Raw genomic sequence first — 18,162 nt, forward strand, 5'->3', positions numbered from 1 at the left:
TGGGGCCGACCTACGCTGCGTTTACCGGTTCGGGGTCGCCATTCTAGCATCTTAAGACCCCAACGTCCATCGGTTCTCCGAGCTATGTGCCCCGCCCATTGCCACTTCAGCTTCGCAACTCGCTGAGCTATGTCGGTAACTCTAGTTCTTCTACGGATCTCCTCATTTGATCACGTAGAGATACTCCTAACATAGCTCTCTCCATCGCCCGCTGAGTGACTCTGAGCCTTCTTATGAGGCCCATAGTTAGCGACCATGTCTCTGATCCGTAAGTCATCACTGGCAACACGCACTGTTCGAAGACTTTAGTCTTCAGGCACTGGGGGATTTTGGACGAGAAGATGTCACGAAGTTTCCCGAATGCTGCCCATCCGAGTTGGATTCGGCGGTTTACCTCTTTCTCGAAATTGGACCTACCTAACTGGATCGTGTGTCCTAGGTATATATACTCGTCTACAATTTCGAGTGCAGAGCTCCCAACAATTATTGGGTGGAGCGGAACATGAGTGTTAGACATAATTTTCGTCTTGCTCATGTTCATACGAAGGCCCACCTGTTGAGAAACTCTGCTGAGGTCATTGAGCATCGCATTAAGGTCTTCCAGAGTCTCTGCCATTATGACTACATCGTCGGCAAACCGAAGTTGAGTGATGTACTCGCCGTTAATGTTGATGCCAAGCCCGTTCCAATCCAGAAGCTTAAAAACGTCCTCCAACGCAGCGGTAAACAGCTTCTAGCCAATTTGAAGTAATTTGCATACTTGTGTCTAGTTATTTTCAAGCAATACAGAGCTGAGAAGGGAAAACTTTGTCCACAATGTCGCAACGTCTAATCATTTCAAATTTCAAAAGTTTCTGTTTGTTCTTGAGTATCTTTTTTTAGGTTTTTGCTATTTTACACTGTAATTTGTGGTCTTTATGGTTTATATGATATATTAATTATTTATTGTCAAGTTTTTCAAGTAGTTTAGAGCTTTTTCCTTTTCCTCCCGTCAAGCAGCAATTCTGTGGTTGCCGGCTTAATGACAGGCACATAAGGCCTTCAGCTTGTGCTGCCTGCGAAGTGCTGTTTAGAGGCAATGGTTTTCCTCTTATTTAGGTTGGACATCAGCTTGGTAAGTAAATCATAACTTTAGTAAAAAATATAGAAACGACGTTATTAGTAATCGCCAAAAACAAAGAAAGACTTTTACTATAAAACAATTCCTAGTATTTATAATTTCGTACGCCCTCTTGGAGTATAAGACATTCGGCAAATAACCTGTCATAGTCCACTCCACAAGAACCTATAGATGAAACGCCCTGGACTATTATTTACAACTGACTTTCACATGACTGCCAAAAAAGGTGTGTAATGTTTGCAGGATCAATGTATGTATGTGAGTTTGTGAATTAATATAACTGCTAAATGCCAGAACGAATTTGAACGGCGTAGAGTTAAGGAAAATAAAAATCAGGTGGTTATTCCATGGCGACATTTTCAAATTTGAAAATTCGAACAGAATTTAGCAGTCGTATATAATATATTTTTTGAACTACGTACAAAAATGTTCATAGTCGTACATGTTTTTTATACTCTATAAGATAAATAAGGAGTTTTGTTAGTTTCACCACTTCATCTGTCTGCCTGTCTGTCTTCATCGTAATGCAAATAGATGCTTCGAATAGAACGCGGTTTTCGCTCCATCATTTCCATGCCGCCACAAATATTCCATAGGATTTACAGCAGTAGATCTAAATTGTGATTAGAGAAATTAAAGAAAACCAAAATTTTCCGAAATGTCTACATTTAATGCATTTTTTTATTATTTTGTTCCAATTTTTAATAAATTACTAAGAAAAACACACTGCAAATTGTTGCTTGGCATTTTTCTTATCGAAAAAGTTTTACTGTACCCATTTTGTCAGAAAATTGGTATGGTGGAATAACCTTTGAAGACCCTCCTGGCGCAACGGTGAGCGCTTTGGTTTAAGTAGGAGATAACGAGTTCGATTCCCGGCAGGGGTATTTGGGTATTTATAATTTCTGAATTTTCTCTGGTCTAGTCTGGTCTGGCTTTGGCCGTGGCTGGTTACCACCCTACCGAAATGGACGTCCCGGCAAGGGATTTAGTGTTCCGGTGCGATAGGCATAAAGCAGAAATATGGCATAAAATAAAAAAAAAATTCTCCTTCTATACAATTTGTATAAAATTTTTAGGGTAGGCAGTGCATTTGTGCATCTATTGAGTGCACGCCACTGCTTGTAGAGGAATAAAAAAAATCTATTACTTAGAACTTTATAGGTTATTAATTGTTTAAGTTCTTTTAACCTCATTTCGCAACTCTCAGCACCTTAAACCTTGCAGTTATTTAGAAATCTAACTCAAATAAGAAAAACAACTCAACCTTATAAATAATGGATGTCCATTGGATAAAGGAGTCCCTCTCTGCAGTCGTATCATAACATCTCACTGCTCTCTTGCGACTCGAGCAGCGGGGCGCAGATTAAATTATTAAAAGAACCGCATAGCTGTTAAGTTTTCCTTACTATTTTATTTGACGCAAACAGGTAGGTGGCTTAGTACCATCGCTGAAGCAGTATTATTTAAATGTTGTACACACATGTATATACTTCGACTTTTTCAGTCGCCCAGTTAAACTAATTAATGTCTAATGATCATTGGTAAAATATAATAAACAAAAAATCTATTTAGTAAAAGGGATACTTTGGTGTCCTAGCATCGAGTTAGACAGCCGACTGGCGCAGTGGGAAGCGACTCTGCTTTCTGAGTCACAGGCCGTGGGTTCGATTCCGACAACTGGAAAATGATTGTGTTATGTACACGGATGTTTTCATTGTCTGGGTGTTTGTGTCGATATTATAAGTATTTATGTATATTATTCATACAAAAAAATCATTAGTCATCTTAGTACTCATAACATGATCTAGGAATTTGGGGCCAGATGGCGATATGTGTATTGTCTTTGTAAACTTAGAAATTAACTTTCTTTATACTGGGGGTAGAATTTTTACAAATTCTGGAACATGTTTTTAATAATAAATAAATAAAATGAACGTTGTCAGGAAAAAATATGCAGCGGTGGAACAAATGATTCCCATTACTATAGCGGATAACGTAAGTTGTGCAATTCGAAGGGATTCAAACTGAAACTGTCCAGGTCCGGACGGATTGCACCACTTCTTGCCAAAATGGTTCCGTAATAGTTCCGTTCCGTAGACATATATATTTATTCCACTACAAAACTCTTGACTGCAATCTTACATATATGTATTTGATGATGCAGTCTAAGATGGTGGAGGGCCAACTTGTTAGGGAGTATGGTAGTCATACCCCTAATCGGTTTCTACGCGACATCGCACCGGAACACTAAATCGCTTAGCGGCACGTCTTTGTGGGTACGGTGGTAACTAGTCACGGCCAAAGCTTTCCACCAGACAAAAAGTATAATGTATTATATATATTATTATGGTATTAATAGAAATTTTCTATAAGCAAAAACTCGAACTCGGCCTTTTGAAACAAGGCAAGTTTTACCTCAGTAGAAGGGAAGTTTTACCTTCTAGGCAATCAATGTTTTTTCACCGCAATTAGTGCTTATTCGGGTACAAATAAATTCTTAGCGAAAGAACGTTATCTTGTTATACAATATTTTAGTTTAAGTTAAATTCTGTTGTTTTTGAAATGTTTGAAAGTGACATTTAGCTACGACAGCAATAAGGTCCATTGACTTATTCAGTTTAACTTTCAACTTGTTAGTTCGAACCATTACCCTAAGTACCTATTCAGTGTCATTACTGAGAATAGAGCCGTTACGAGGTTCTGAAAATTTGCTTTCTGAGTTCGATTCCCAAAATTGGACAATGTTGTGTGATGCACATGAATGTTTTTCAGTGTCTATGTGTTTATCTATACGTTATAAGTGTTAATATATATTATTCACAAAAATATTCATTAGTTATCTTAGTACCCATAACATAAGCTATGCTTACTTTAGGGCTAGATCCTACTAATGTTATAAATGTGAAAGTGTGGAAGTTCGGATGTTTGTTACTCAATCACTCAAAAACGGCTGGACGGATTTGGATGAGATTTGGCATGCATGTAGCCTTGGATAAGAGCATAGGCTACCTTTTATTGCGATTTGTTTAGTAGTTCCCGACGGAAAATTTAAAATTGTTTACGAGCTAAGTCGCTGGCAGACAGCTTTGGAATTTGGTATGCATGTCACCTATGCTACGGAAAAGGGCATGTACTTTCTATACCGGTGTCTTTTATACGTCTCGTGGTAGGATTAAAAATTGAAACATAAATGATGCCGTATATAGGAGTATATTAATTAAACTTATGTTCGTCATACAAAAACATAAATTTTGCGACTGTTGTTACCATATTAAATACGTAATAGCTGAAACGCATTTTAGCTATTTCTCTACTACATCGCAAGAAATAACATGGGTATAAATTTTATTCCATTTTTATTACTACCATATTTTCAGTTCTTTTTGGACCAAATTCTGAAGTCCACGCAGGAAGTCGCGGGCAGAAGCTAGAATATTATAAAGGCGAAAGTTTGTATGTTTGTTACTCAATCAGGTCGTAACGATTGAGCCAATTTGGCTTAAATTTTATACAGACATAGATTGCAGTCTGGAACAGAACATAAGCCTCTTTTTATCATGGGAAATAAGAGAGTTGCCGAGGGAATAATGGAACCTTGATCCACGCGAACGAATTCACGGGTCCCTCATACCCGAATGAACCTTGTTCATGGATCGTTAAATGCAGTCATTTGGAAAAGGGGTAGAAATTTGGACCCCACTTATAAAAGTCTCATCGTTATTAATCCATAATCACCTCACTATAACTGCTACCAATTAAAAGATTTAAGACCTAAATCCACCACGCTGGCCAAGTGCGGATTGGTGGACTTCACATGCCTTTATACACATTATCTAGAACTCCCAAGCGTGCAAGTTACTACCAGGCTATCATAGCTTATAACGTCTTCCTAGTACTCATTTTAGAGAAATGGTTATAATTTCAAGATAGATTCGTAATAATTTTAGATTTCATATCAGTTAACTTTAAAAAAATTACAAACCTAACTGAAATACATTCATGTCCACCAAGGAAACACTTTCCAGTTGTTGGAATCGAATCCACGGCCTTGGTCTCAGAAAGCAGGGACGCTGCCCACTGCGCCAATCGGTCGTCGGATTATAAATTTTTACTTCATCCCTTTCTGTAACCATACTATCGATTTACAAAAACTATGCATAGTTATTTCACTAGTATAGTGTAATATAAATTATTCATTTTAATGACTAGTTATAATACGCCATCGGCACGGATCCTCAGCTAGCCCTGGGATACATACGGTCATACATTGAGGCAATTTGTGTTGTAAACTGTTAATAAGGACCTAAGTGATCTATGGTTTATAAAAAAGAATAACGCAACTTTATGAGTGCAATTATGAATTTAGCCAAAAAAATAACTTTATCATTTATATACCTTTAATTGAATCGATTGAATGAACGAATATACTTTTATTGCACACCACAAAAAGTACATAATAAAAGAAAAGTATAATAAAACAACACATACAACTTGGTGGCACTTCATATCGATTTCTTCCAGGCGACCAAAATGGCGAAGAAATCAAATACAGAAAAATTTAAGGCGGTGCATATGTATACATAAATAAATAAATATACTACGACAATACACACATCGCTATTTAGCCCCAAAGTGAGCATAGCTTGGGTTATAGGTACTTAGATGACTGATGAATAATTATATGAATAATATACATAAATACTTATAATACAGGGTGGGTCACGGGAATAGGGCCAATAACAAAAAGGCATAAATATGGATATCTTAGGAGTACAATAATTTTATTTACATTTTTTGGTTGAGAAATATCTGCAATTTCAAGTTTTAAAAATTACATCGCGCATATGGTGTCCATCTTGTTCATAGCATGAAGCAAGTCGATCCATGAAGTTATCGTGAACGCGCTGCAACAATGGTTCTTCAATTGATGCGATGTTTTCTCTTATTGCATTCTTAAGTTCGTCCAAAGTTCGTGGTTTTGATTCATAAACTCGTGACTTGAGGTACCCCCAGAGGAAAAAGTCACACACCGTCAAGTCAGGTGACCTTGGAGGCCACAGCACATCCCCAAAACGTGATACAAGGCGGCCAGGAAACATTTCGCGTAAGACGTTCATTGTAACAGTGGCAGTGTGAGGTGGTGCCCCATCTTGTTGAAACCAAATATCCAAATGATTGACAAGTGCCCTTCTTCTGCGCAGCTCGGGTCCCAAGAAGTTGTTAATCATGTCAATGGTACGGGCACTAGTGACTGTCACAGTGTTTCCTTGTTCTTCAAAGAAGAAGGGACCAATGATAAATGATTTTGAAACTGCACACCAAACGGTCACTTTGGGGCTATGCAATGGTCGTTCGTGCAGACCTTGAGGGTTCTCTGCAGCATAATAACGGCAGTTCTGCCTATTCACATAACCGTTGAGGTGAAAGTGTGCTTCATCACTCATCAAAAGCACCATGTCGTCATTCATCTCGAATAAAGACAACATGTCTAATGCAAATTCCGAACGCTGACGGTAATCAGTAGGTTTCAGTTGCTGAACAATAGCCAACTTGTAAGGATGGAATTTCAACTCACGTTTGATGATACGACGAACAGAGGAACGATCAATCCGTAGGGAGGGCCTGAGCTTGTTTGCGCACCGAACGTCCTGGACTCTGAACAACAGCTGCTCTCACCCTCTCCACATTCTCTGGAGTTGTAGCAGTACGAGTGGGGCCCGGTGGTTTTTTTTTCATAATGTTTCCAGTTGTTTTAAAAGCATTGACCCACCTCATAACGGTTTTCCGATTAGGAATAGCACCATGACGTTGAATGTTGAAGCGTTGTCTCAATGCACGCTGCGCCGCCACGACTGATGACGCTCCTCACAAATTCGTCGTATGCAAACACGCGGTGAAAAACACCCCACTGCTCCATAGTGGTAACTAAATGGCATGACCTGACGGTTCGAATGAGCTCTCCCCGACCTCCCTACTCCTTTCCTGTTCGGAGAAAACCCCGCCTACTTTTGGCCCTATTCCCGTGACCCATCCTGTATATAGATAAACACCCAGACACTGAAAAACATTAATGTTCATCACACAAACATTGTCCAGTTGTGGGAATCGAACCCACGGCCTTGGCTCAGAAAACAGGGTCGCTGCCCACTGCGCCAATCGGCCGTCTAACACACACCCATTAAATAAATATTTCGGTACCTAAATAAATATACATAATATATATAAAAAAATATTTGTAACTAAAGACAAATAAATAAAAAATAATCCTCAAACATAAATATTAAAAATATTAAAAAGAGAAGAAGGGAGCAGTGTACTATAATGAACAGGGTTTATATTCCACTAGTACCTAAGTACTCGGATGCTTCCTTCTATCTTCGTTAATGAACCAAATACACGTATAATTGTATACCCCAACCACAATTCAAGTAACTACAGAGCCGTTTGAGAAATGATACTAATCACTTTTCAAGGTAGTATTGCGGAGATTTTCCGAGATAATCAATCTGAATCAATAACTTTCTAACACTCAGGACTATTCGAAGTAATATTTTCAGCGCGCTTAATGTATTTCAAGTTACCAAAGGTCACAGAGCCGTTAGCGCAAATCAGTCAATTTATATGGACAGCTAATATATCGTCTGTGGCCAACTACTCTTCTCTAACTACTCCACTTTGAAGTCGAATATCGCAATAATGCGGTCACACTGAAAGCTCATTTGTAGCTTATAGTTTTTATTTTTTAAACTGCTCACTGCCAGTTTTTAGTTGGGATTTTTAAATTTTAGGATATTGTAGAAATTTTTGGATTACGATCTCATTTAGAATCATAACTACACAATCGCCATGGACGTAGAAAAGTGACCGTGTTTTGCTATTATAATTGCACTTAAAAATTATACAGCTACTAAAGGCAATTCAAATAGTTGAAAAAGGATGAAATTTTACATTGTAATTATTAAAAATAATACACAATAAAGATCCATTAATGACATGGAGTATATTATATAAGTTATAAAAAATAAACTATTTAAAATGGCTAAAATAGGTAAGTTTAAAGGTTCAAATCCGTCGTTCTTCAATTATATGACGGTTTGACCAAAGTATACATGTTAAAAATACGAATATACCGTAGGGCGTCCTTTCACCAAATTTACGTATCACGAGTCGTTGGTTTCACTTTCATCGCATTTTATTTAATCGATTCGACTCGTTCAAGGATAACCCTGGATACATATGTTGATCTATAACGTTACTCAAGGCGTCAGTTATTCGAGCAATTCGGGGTGTAGATACAATTTATACAGCCTGCCTTCAGGCTATATCGATACCGTACGGTGTTTGGATGGAAGGATTTATTTGTGTTACATTCGTAAATTGGATTGATTATGAAACGGTTTATTTATTGATGCACGTTAATAGCGATTGACTTATTTTGATATCATCGAGTATTGAAATGAAGAAATGGAAATATTAAGAAATCAACTCGAAAACCAGCTTAATCTGGGCTGCCTTAAATCTTAAACTTTTGACTACGGATTAAGAGGGTTCATTTTTAAAATTGTTGGTGTGGTGTGTGTGTGCGTGTGTGTGTGTATTTGTGTCTGTGAGCGTGTGTTTGTGAGTGGGGGGGGGGGTTTGTGTTATAATGGATTTGCCTGTAGTTTTCTGAATTACGTACGCATACGTTCTGTGTATGTACACCACCGAGTCTTTTGTATTCATTTTAATGAAATACGAGTATAACGATTTTAATGAGGTACACTTTTTCACGTTCAAAATATTTTAAGGAGGCAAAAGATGTTATTTAAACTTGTTTATTAAACACCGCCACACTACTATAGTAGTAGCTGTTTAAGAGGGTGAAACCAACCCTTTTCCGAAATGTTTATAAGCACGAGTGGAGCGAGGGTGCCCATAGTGTAAGGGTGCATTTGAATAGATATTTCGTGTTAAACCTGCTGCTTTTCTGCTCATTTTCTCATCCACCTTGATGGAGGTCAGTCACTAAGCTGGATCAAATTGGCAAACCGCTCTAATGAGATGCAAGAACTTGATTGACTCAAGAGTTAAATATACCCTAAATATGCCATTGGTCAGATTTTATTCCGAATATTCAAAGCTACCGCATAAATAACGATAACGGAATTCCACGTGGATAAACTATAGCTACGGCTATAGCTTTCCGATAAAGCATCAATTTAATCTGCGATAGCTAACACTCTTAATTAACACAAAGGCTATGCCGGCTATGCGAATATTCTAACTTCCCGAAGGAATACCGTTAACAGCTTTGAGTAACTTCATTTTATATCTGAAAATTGAAATGGAGTCCATATAGGATCATTTTGTTATCAGTCAAGACTCTTCTACTCGGAAACAAACATGTGCAGGTATCAAGGTGAAATGAACAATAAAATATAATTAAAAGGCCGTGGTCGCCGGGATTTGCATGTACTTCACTTCTGTACTGTGTTTTTTTTAATCCTAAAACACCTTCATACTTGAAGGAATAGTTTTATTTTATAGGAATTCCTTCCGAATTGATATCATGTTGTATGCTGACACTGCACATGCCTTTCCACAATACGAAGTTGTACAAGCTCTCGTTTACAGTGCAAGCTGTTGAACTGTGGAATGCGCTACCTACTAAATATACGACAGTAAAAATCTCTTCCTATATTTAAAAACGTGGTCAAAGCGACCAATATTAATAAATAGTTTCTGTTTTTATTATCTTTATGTTCTTAAGTATTTATGGGTTAATTGATGATACAACGTGTAAATGAAAACCGAAATAACACTTCACAGGCTCTAGCGGTATAACGTAGTATCTCTAAGATGTTTCCGTGAAACCGAAAACCTAATAGTTATCGAGTAAACCACTGCCATAGTTTTTACTGAAAGAATTTAGATAGGTCCTAACATCACATGACAAAAATTCAAGTGACTCCTTTCACGTTATTATGCGCGTCGCGTAGCTTAGGTACTATGCGAGTGTCAATCTCTTATCTTCAATAGGGTTGCCATAAGTAAACACTTAGAATATTTTGAATTAATGATAATGCTTCTTTTAATTCAATATTTTTACAGAATCATTTTTTATGATATATACTTATTCATTCTTTAGTATAATTCCTTAATTCCGTTACACGATGTAAACCTATTAGTTTATTTTTATATTTATTTATTATATTATTCTTATCAGTGCAAATATTTATGTATTTGTATTTAGCTATTTGAATGTAGGTTTATAATAATTTTATACCACCTCATGTTGTTTTTTAATCATAAGGTTGCATGCCAAAGATCGCAACTAATCGATAAGGTCACCTTTTGTATTCTACTTCCATCTTTGTATTTCTATTCTTCTTTTATTTCCGTAACTTCATAGTGGTGTACAAATAAAGAGTTAAATAATAATAATAGTAATAAAAAGCTTGCAGTTACTTGTAACTGAAAACTTCTAAGTAAACTCAATCAAAAGATAAGGCCGTTTATGCCGTTTTAAAACACGCAAAAGTATCGACTTAAACCAAAATAAAAGTTGATAACCGCGACGTATGAACTCTTTGCATAGGTACAACTGACAAGTTTTAAGGAATCTGGCATTAGGTCGGTTTTATTATCCCTGTCTCATTCTTCTTTCTCTCCGGACCCAACTCTGTATGCAGTGTAGACAAATTCGCGGGCAAGAGTTAAAAAAAGTCATATTTAAATTACTTAAATTAAAACGCACATAACTACGGAAATTCCGGGGCTCTCGGGGGAACTCTGTCTCCACGAAAGGAAAGCCGAAGCCTTACGTACTAGGCTAACACCGCAACCAAGAGATACTAAATAAAAAAAAAGTAAAATTATGTAAGTAGTAAAGTAAAGAATACGGTAGAAAATATAAGGAGAAAAAATGTTACAATGATTTTTTTAACTTGAAGTGGATTAGCTATTATTAGATAATAGTGTCTGTTCTTTGAAGCCTAAGGTAAAAGATTTTATATGAGTGATTTCATGTGCTTGTATTTTTATCGAATTGAGATAGCTTGATTAACTAATTTTGATATTTTCTAACTAAAACTAGGTTAACTCAATCTTTTAAAAATTCCATTGGTTTTTTTTTTGGTTATGTACCAAGTACAGTGTAACCAATAAAGAACCTAGCTATTTCCATAATTGTATAGTTTAGAAACCGATAGGCATAGTACATTTAAAGTGTCTTCGATCCGCTATCAGGATTGATGTTTAGGTACTCGTTTGACAGCAAGTTATTTAGACTTCATTGTATCCTGATAATCAAATTCAGAACCTACTGTCAACCTCAGCGCGGTGAGGACTGGTCATAAGTCGACTGCTTTATGACTACGTATAGCTTTCGGTTCGCCAGCTTGTCAGAGCGATGCGATGCTAATCGAATGCTAGTTGAACTTACATATAAATAAAACTAGCGCGACTTTACGTCCGCGAATGAGTCGACTTAAAAAAATAGTCGTATGTCCAATATAAATGATTCCGAGATTCCAATATAAATGAATCCTAGCTAGATCGATTTATCGCCTCCGAAACCCCATGAATATATATATATATATATATATATATATATATATATATATATATATATATATATATATATCGATAAAACACAAATAAAATTATATTTTCAAATAACGAATCCTATCGATTTATCTGGATCGATTTATCCCTGCATACTAAATTTCATAAAAATCGTTGCAGCTGATTCTGAGATTTCAAGTATATATTTACAAGAATTGCTCGTTTAAAGATATAAGATGGATCGCCTCGATGCCTCGCCTACGATGCTAATCTGTTTCCGAGTCAAAATCTGTGAGATCTGATCATCCATTAAAAGAACCGAAATAAAGAAACAAAAACCATAAGGCGGACTAGGACGAGATAGACACATAACTAAGCATATTATATCAATTAGAAGCCGCGATCCTCGGTAATGAGGGATTGACCTAGGAAGTTGTGAGCGATAATCTTTTAGTAAGCGAAAGTAGCTTTTCAGCCGCCGCCAAGCAGCATTGCTGTGTTCGTCTGAAGGGGGCTTAATATCTATGCCTTAGGTTAAATGGGAGGGAGGCACTTTGTGGGACGTTTTTCTTTATACTGGTACAAATTAGGGCTTCACTGCGACCATACCTCTTTTTTTTTTTTGGGGACATCCTTATGGATACCGCCGCACGCACGTCAGACTTGTACCGACTAAAAGTCCAAGGTATTCCAATCAGTAGCCCGGTGACTGGGCAACGGGAACGGTTTCACACTTATCCGCAATCTGCAATCTCACCAATTTTAGTGTAGATTAACCTCTTAGGGGTATGGTAGTTATATTAATCCCCTAATAGGTTTCTTTGCTGCATCGTAACGCTAAATTGCTTGGCCACGACCGAAGCCTTCCTAGTGGCTTCGGTCGCGGCCAATTAATTTAAGACCGGATCAGAGAAAATACAGATATTATAAATTCCCAAATTGCACTTGATCGAATTGATCGAATTAGGGTGATCGACTAAAAGATTTTCCTTGTGTATTCCCTGCGAAGTGTTGCTCTGTATATAACGGAAGGTTCCCTTTTATCATAGCCGCCATCTGCCTCAATTAGGACCCTAAAAAAAAGTTTTTGCTGTCATAAGCTTGCGAAAGAAGACACCTATTTGTCAGATAAGTGTATCTCATGATTTTCTCTTTCAACTCGAGAAATCCCGTAGCCCATACAACGCGGTCCGGCCAGCGCGGCACAATGTGCGCGGCAGCGGACAATCCGGCTCATTCTCAACAAGAGTAAGTAATTCGATGAGCGTTTGAATACATTCTAAAGCCTCATTGTGTTATTGTTGCTAAAAGGGATTTGGGGTTGACTTCAAATAAAATTCTAGAGATAAAGTTCTAACAAAATAATTGCGTCTTTAAAAATACCGGGCGAGGATTTAATACGGGCGGTCTTGAAGTTATAACTTCAAGGTTCTTAATTCGTAGAATCACAATGCATAAATTGTAGAAATAATAGCCAGCGTTAAAAATCGAACACAATCGTAAACCAAGCGAAAGCAAACGGAAGTAAAAATAAATGAAAGGGGAATAGAGAGCCAAGTGCAAACGGTGTTGTTGTTTATGAAGGTATATAATGTACAAATTATTAAAACATTTTTTTCTGTGTAGTAACAGTAATCAAAAACTAGTATTTGCATAATTCCTACTATCATTTTAATTTTTTTTTTTTTACACTTTAACAGTACAGAAAGCCACGTTGGTCTAGTGATTAGCATAACTACGGGTAACAAGGTGCTGAGTTTGAATCGGTTCGGGTTAAAATTGTTAGGTATTGTGTTTATTCGGTTAATAATATTAAGTACCAGGCCAGAGTTTAGGTAATTGGCGGTGTAAACCACCGTACATCGGAGAGCACGTTAAAAATAACCGTGGAATGAGTACAGAATAGAATTTATTTATTTTTAATTGAAATAATCGGCGGACCAAGCAGTTTGCTCACCAGCCATAGAGAACAACACTTCACACGGCATACAAGGAGCACGCCCTGCAACATGTCCTGTGCCCATTCATTTAAGGCCCCATTTGACTGTAATTACACCGGAAACACGCTTTTCAATGATGCTTACAAGCAGAAATAAACATGGCGATAGTACTGCCCGGACACTAACCCGCCTTACCGTTTAATTTTTTTAGTTTTAGTGTAAAAACTTCATAACTCCCTATATCTGAGGCACGATTATACCGAGCTAACAACAATTAATATACAATACTGGCGTTATACCGCGTCATAGCACGTCTTGGTCGGTAGGACAGCTCGTAATTAGCAACAACCGAAAACCAGGACAGAAAAAGATACAAGAATTCGAAATACTGTAAAGAAACGTCGTACGCAGACTTTCCGTGTGGATACCGTTAAGGAGTAAAGGTTTAAAAAAAAACTGCTATAACCCAGGCTAATATTTTTAGTACTTTTATACATGGACTTCTTTCACAACTTTCCTTGTTTGTCTGTAAGGTAAAAATATATGAAACATGCAAAAAACTGAGCTATAATAAATCAATATACACACTTAGTTTAATTCATTTGATTCCGAATTTATATATATCTTATAGTCAGAGATTAAACATGAAATCTACGTTCGGTCACCAACTTATTTAATTACACTAAATAGTCAGCAACCCTGTTCCCGAGGTATACGAAGCATTCGGACAATCTCCCTCAATCTAAACTTAAATAATTTGTGGGACGCTTGGATGAATTTCGAGGTTTATTTATTATTGTGTTTGTCTGATTGCACGGCGCTTATAAAACCAATTTATTTTATAAAGTGCTTCTCTGAAGTTTAGAGTACAAAGTGTCTCAAAATGGCTCCACCATTTGATGTAAACCTAATTTGTGACTAGTTGTGTACAGCGACTTCGTTAACATAGAATTTCTTTCTTTCCTGTGGAATTGAAGTATTATTCGCGGAAAATTTGTCGATTATTATTATTCGTTAATGCAAGATGTTTCCTGCGCGTAGTCTGATTTGTTTCTTTTCGCAAACTATGTGAGAATCTATATACGTGCAGTAAAACTTCGTACCCCTTTTTACTAAGATTTCCGTCGCGCGGACGGAGGCGTTTGAAATTTCCCACACTTATAGTCTATACTAGCTGTTGCCCGCGGCTTCGTACGCGGATTTGTGGTTTTTCATGAATCCTGCAGACACCGTACATTTTTCCGGGATAAAACGCAGTAAATGTGTTAATCCAGTGTATAATCTACCCCCATTCCAAAATTCAGTCAAATTGGTTCTGTGGTTTTCGCGTGAAAGAGTAACAAACAACCAAACTTTGATACTTATAATATTAGTAGGGTAGAGAAGGTGTGCAGTATACTAATGTTTTTACATCAAATCAATAAAAAACTGCTACGTATTTGACACACACACGTATGTACCTATAATCTTTTTAAATAATGTTTTTGGTTTCTTCGTCTATTCTTAGGAGAATGGCTTTATGCGTGCACAGAGCACAAATATTACGCCAATGTCACGTTAAAGGAGAATACACTGCTGTTGTTTATCAATTATTATTGTCAGTGGTCAGCCTGAGTTATGAGTTAATGGTTAGTTCTCCAACTCTTATTATGAAACATAAAAAGGGTTTGTTTCTTGCACACTATATATTTTATACTGTGCAGGTTCAAAATCTTAGTATGAAATACTTCAATTTTACGGTCGAGTGGCACAGTGGGCATCGACCGTTATCCCTGAGTCAAGGCCGTGGGTTCGATTCCCACAAGTGAAAAATATTTGTGTGTCGAACTTGAATGTTTTTCAGTGTCTGTTTATTTGTTTAATATAATTATTGATATACATCCCTACTAATATTATAAATGTGAATGTAAGTTTGTTTGCTACTCTTTCACGCAAAAACTACTAAACCGATCATCACGAAACTTTAATAGGTATTCCTGAAGGTATTAGAATTAATATAGGACGCTTTTTATCCCGAAATTAAGCTCAGTTCTCTTGGGAGAGGGGACGAAAGTGTTTGACGATTTTAGACCAGGCTTAGCTATCGTAAATACATAAAGTGCTGCTACATTTATGAGGCACATGTCTTTCGAAAAACAGAAGCGGACGAAGTCGCGGGCAACAGCTAGTTATTCATTAAATATTCAACAGTTAACTTAGAATCCATAGCACAAGCTACGCTTTACTTTGCAGCTAGATGGCGACGTGTGTACGTTCGTAGTAGCTATAATTTTGATAAATTTTTTGGATTATAATTTCTTTGAAAAAAAAGTTATTTTAACGTTAGTGTGAACCGCTTAAGAGGAGTTAGCGGATAACCTAGCTTTAAAATGATTTCGAGATAACTTATGATTTACCATAATATGGTTACAGTAATCTTTGAGGACTGTTGAGGACTTCTTCTTAGACCACGGCGCGTTTGGAACCCACGTAGCTTAAGTTTAGTTATAGAGTTATCGCCATCACTATATAATTTGTATGTAGTTAACGCATCAAAAGTACTATCTGTTTGCCTTCTTGATTAAAAAAATATTTGACTTTGACTTTGAAAGAAATCCTATAAAAAATCACATAGACTATATCAGTATAGTCTATGTGATTTTTTATAGGTATGGCTGAACTGATATATTTTAATATAGATATTATAAGTAACGGGCCCACTTGAATAAATAAATGTTTGACTTTGACTTTGAAATGACATAGTTTAATTAGTTCGTCTGATTTAGTCTAAATTAGTTATTTGTGTTTTATTGTGTATGGCTGAAATGATATTTTATAATAGATATACTCGTGACCCATAATAATATAGTGCGCTATTTTGTAAGAGGGTTCAGCCAAAAGGGCTAAACATGACAACGGGCGGAAACCGGTTCTATAACCCTACTGTTTTTCAAGTGCGTCGTTGTGCACGCAAATAAATAAATTTAATACCCGCTAGTTTTTGTTTGTTATGTCCGTTAGTTTATGTGGTACGAAATTGTAAGTTACCGACCTACCTAGGTATCCCTCGTCTGCGCAGGAACTTGTAATCGCGAAATTATCGAAGCAGTTGTTTTAATAACTCTTATATTGTTGCGCGTGATTCAGGCATTGTAAACTGATCTTAATCCAACTATCTTGTACAAGGCGCAAACTCTTTGGAGTCTTATAAAAGAGTCAATAAGTAATATTATGTGAGGAACCACTTGAAGGTGGAAGCGAATATGACTGAAAATAATTGTTCTGTCTCAAAAGATTAATCAAATACATATAGATTTTTACGCTCATGGGCGTATACCCTGAACAAAAAATATTGAGAGTATCCAAATCTCGAAATCTACGGTTGGCTGAACGCTTGATGTGCACCGGAGTATTCCAATAAAAGCTTTGAGTTGACTGTGGCACATTTATGCGTCTTTTTTTTTTAAGTATATAGACTATTCTATTTGCTTTTGTTTTATTTTGACCCACATATATTTTATTCTATTTTTAAAATATGTCTAACTCAAAAAAATATCGAGTATTTTTAATACAGGAACACCGAACTGGTCAAACAGTTTTAGTGTATTTATGTTCATAGAATCTAGAATCTAGGCTGCCATCTCTGTATTTTCGACCTGCCTAGCGCAGAGGTTAGCGAGGCCCCATATTCAAACCCCAGCAGGGGCAATATGGAATATTATAATTGATGAAATATCGCTGGTCTGGTTTGATGATAGGCTGGCTTCGGCCGTGCCTAGTTACCACCGTACCAGCGCATTTCAGCGTACCGCTACACGATTACGGTACATACATTTACCAAACCCCTAACAAGTTAGCCCGCTACCATCTTTAACTGTATAAGTATCATCACTTAATACCAGTACCCTTAATATAAGATTTGCTCACACGCAATCCCGGAGTAGTTTCAAGTATCGAAATACTTGAACATCAGAGTAAAACGAATCTTATTTTAGTAGCTTTAAAGATCAAAATGGCTTACAAAACACTTATATCATAAGAATCAAAACTCAAAAGATTTGCGACTTTAAAACGCGACCTATAAGACTAATTTTTCTTTGAAGGTATGGAGTTTGATATGTGAAAACGCATCCACGATTGTGAACGAGAAAATCTTGTAGGTACGAGTATTTGTTGTGGTATTAAGTGATGCTACACAGGCATTGAGGACTAACCTCTGCGGTTTTTTCGGTGCTTTTATAACCTTTTTTATGTGCATGTTTAAATAATTTAAAAACATTCTAAGATCGCGCAATAACTGTTAAAAGTTAGGTAGTTGCGTTAAAGCCATACCATCGTATCCGTACGAGTATTTGTTGTGGTATTAAGTGATGCTACACAGGCATTGAGGACTAACCTCTGCGGTTTTTTCGGTGCTTTTATAACCTTTTTTATGTGCATGTTTTAATAATTTAAAAACATTCTAAGATCGCGCAATAACTGTTAAAAGTTAGGTAGTTGCGTTAAAGCCATACCATCGTATCCGTACGATAAGTCACTTCACACAGTCGTCAGTCACAGGATACTAGATAG

The 18,162-nt window shown here is 36.8% G+C and overlaps 1 protein-coding gene across 1 annotated transcript in view; it reads left to right on the top strand.

Moving 5' to 3' along the window:
• LOC120636353 overlaps positions 1 to 18,162 on the top strand; it is a 143,762-nt gene that overhangs the window by 105,993 nt on the left and 19,607 nt on the right. The window lies entirely within an intron of this gene.

Source organism: Pararge aegeria, chromosome Z (genome assembly GCF_905163445.1).
Source record: "Pararge aegeria chromosome Z, ilParAegt1.1, whole genome shotgun sequence".
Lineage (NCBI taxonomy): Eukaryota > Metazoa > Arthropoda > Insecta > Lepidoptera > Nymphalidae > Pararge > Pararge aegeria.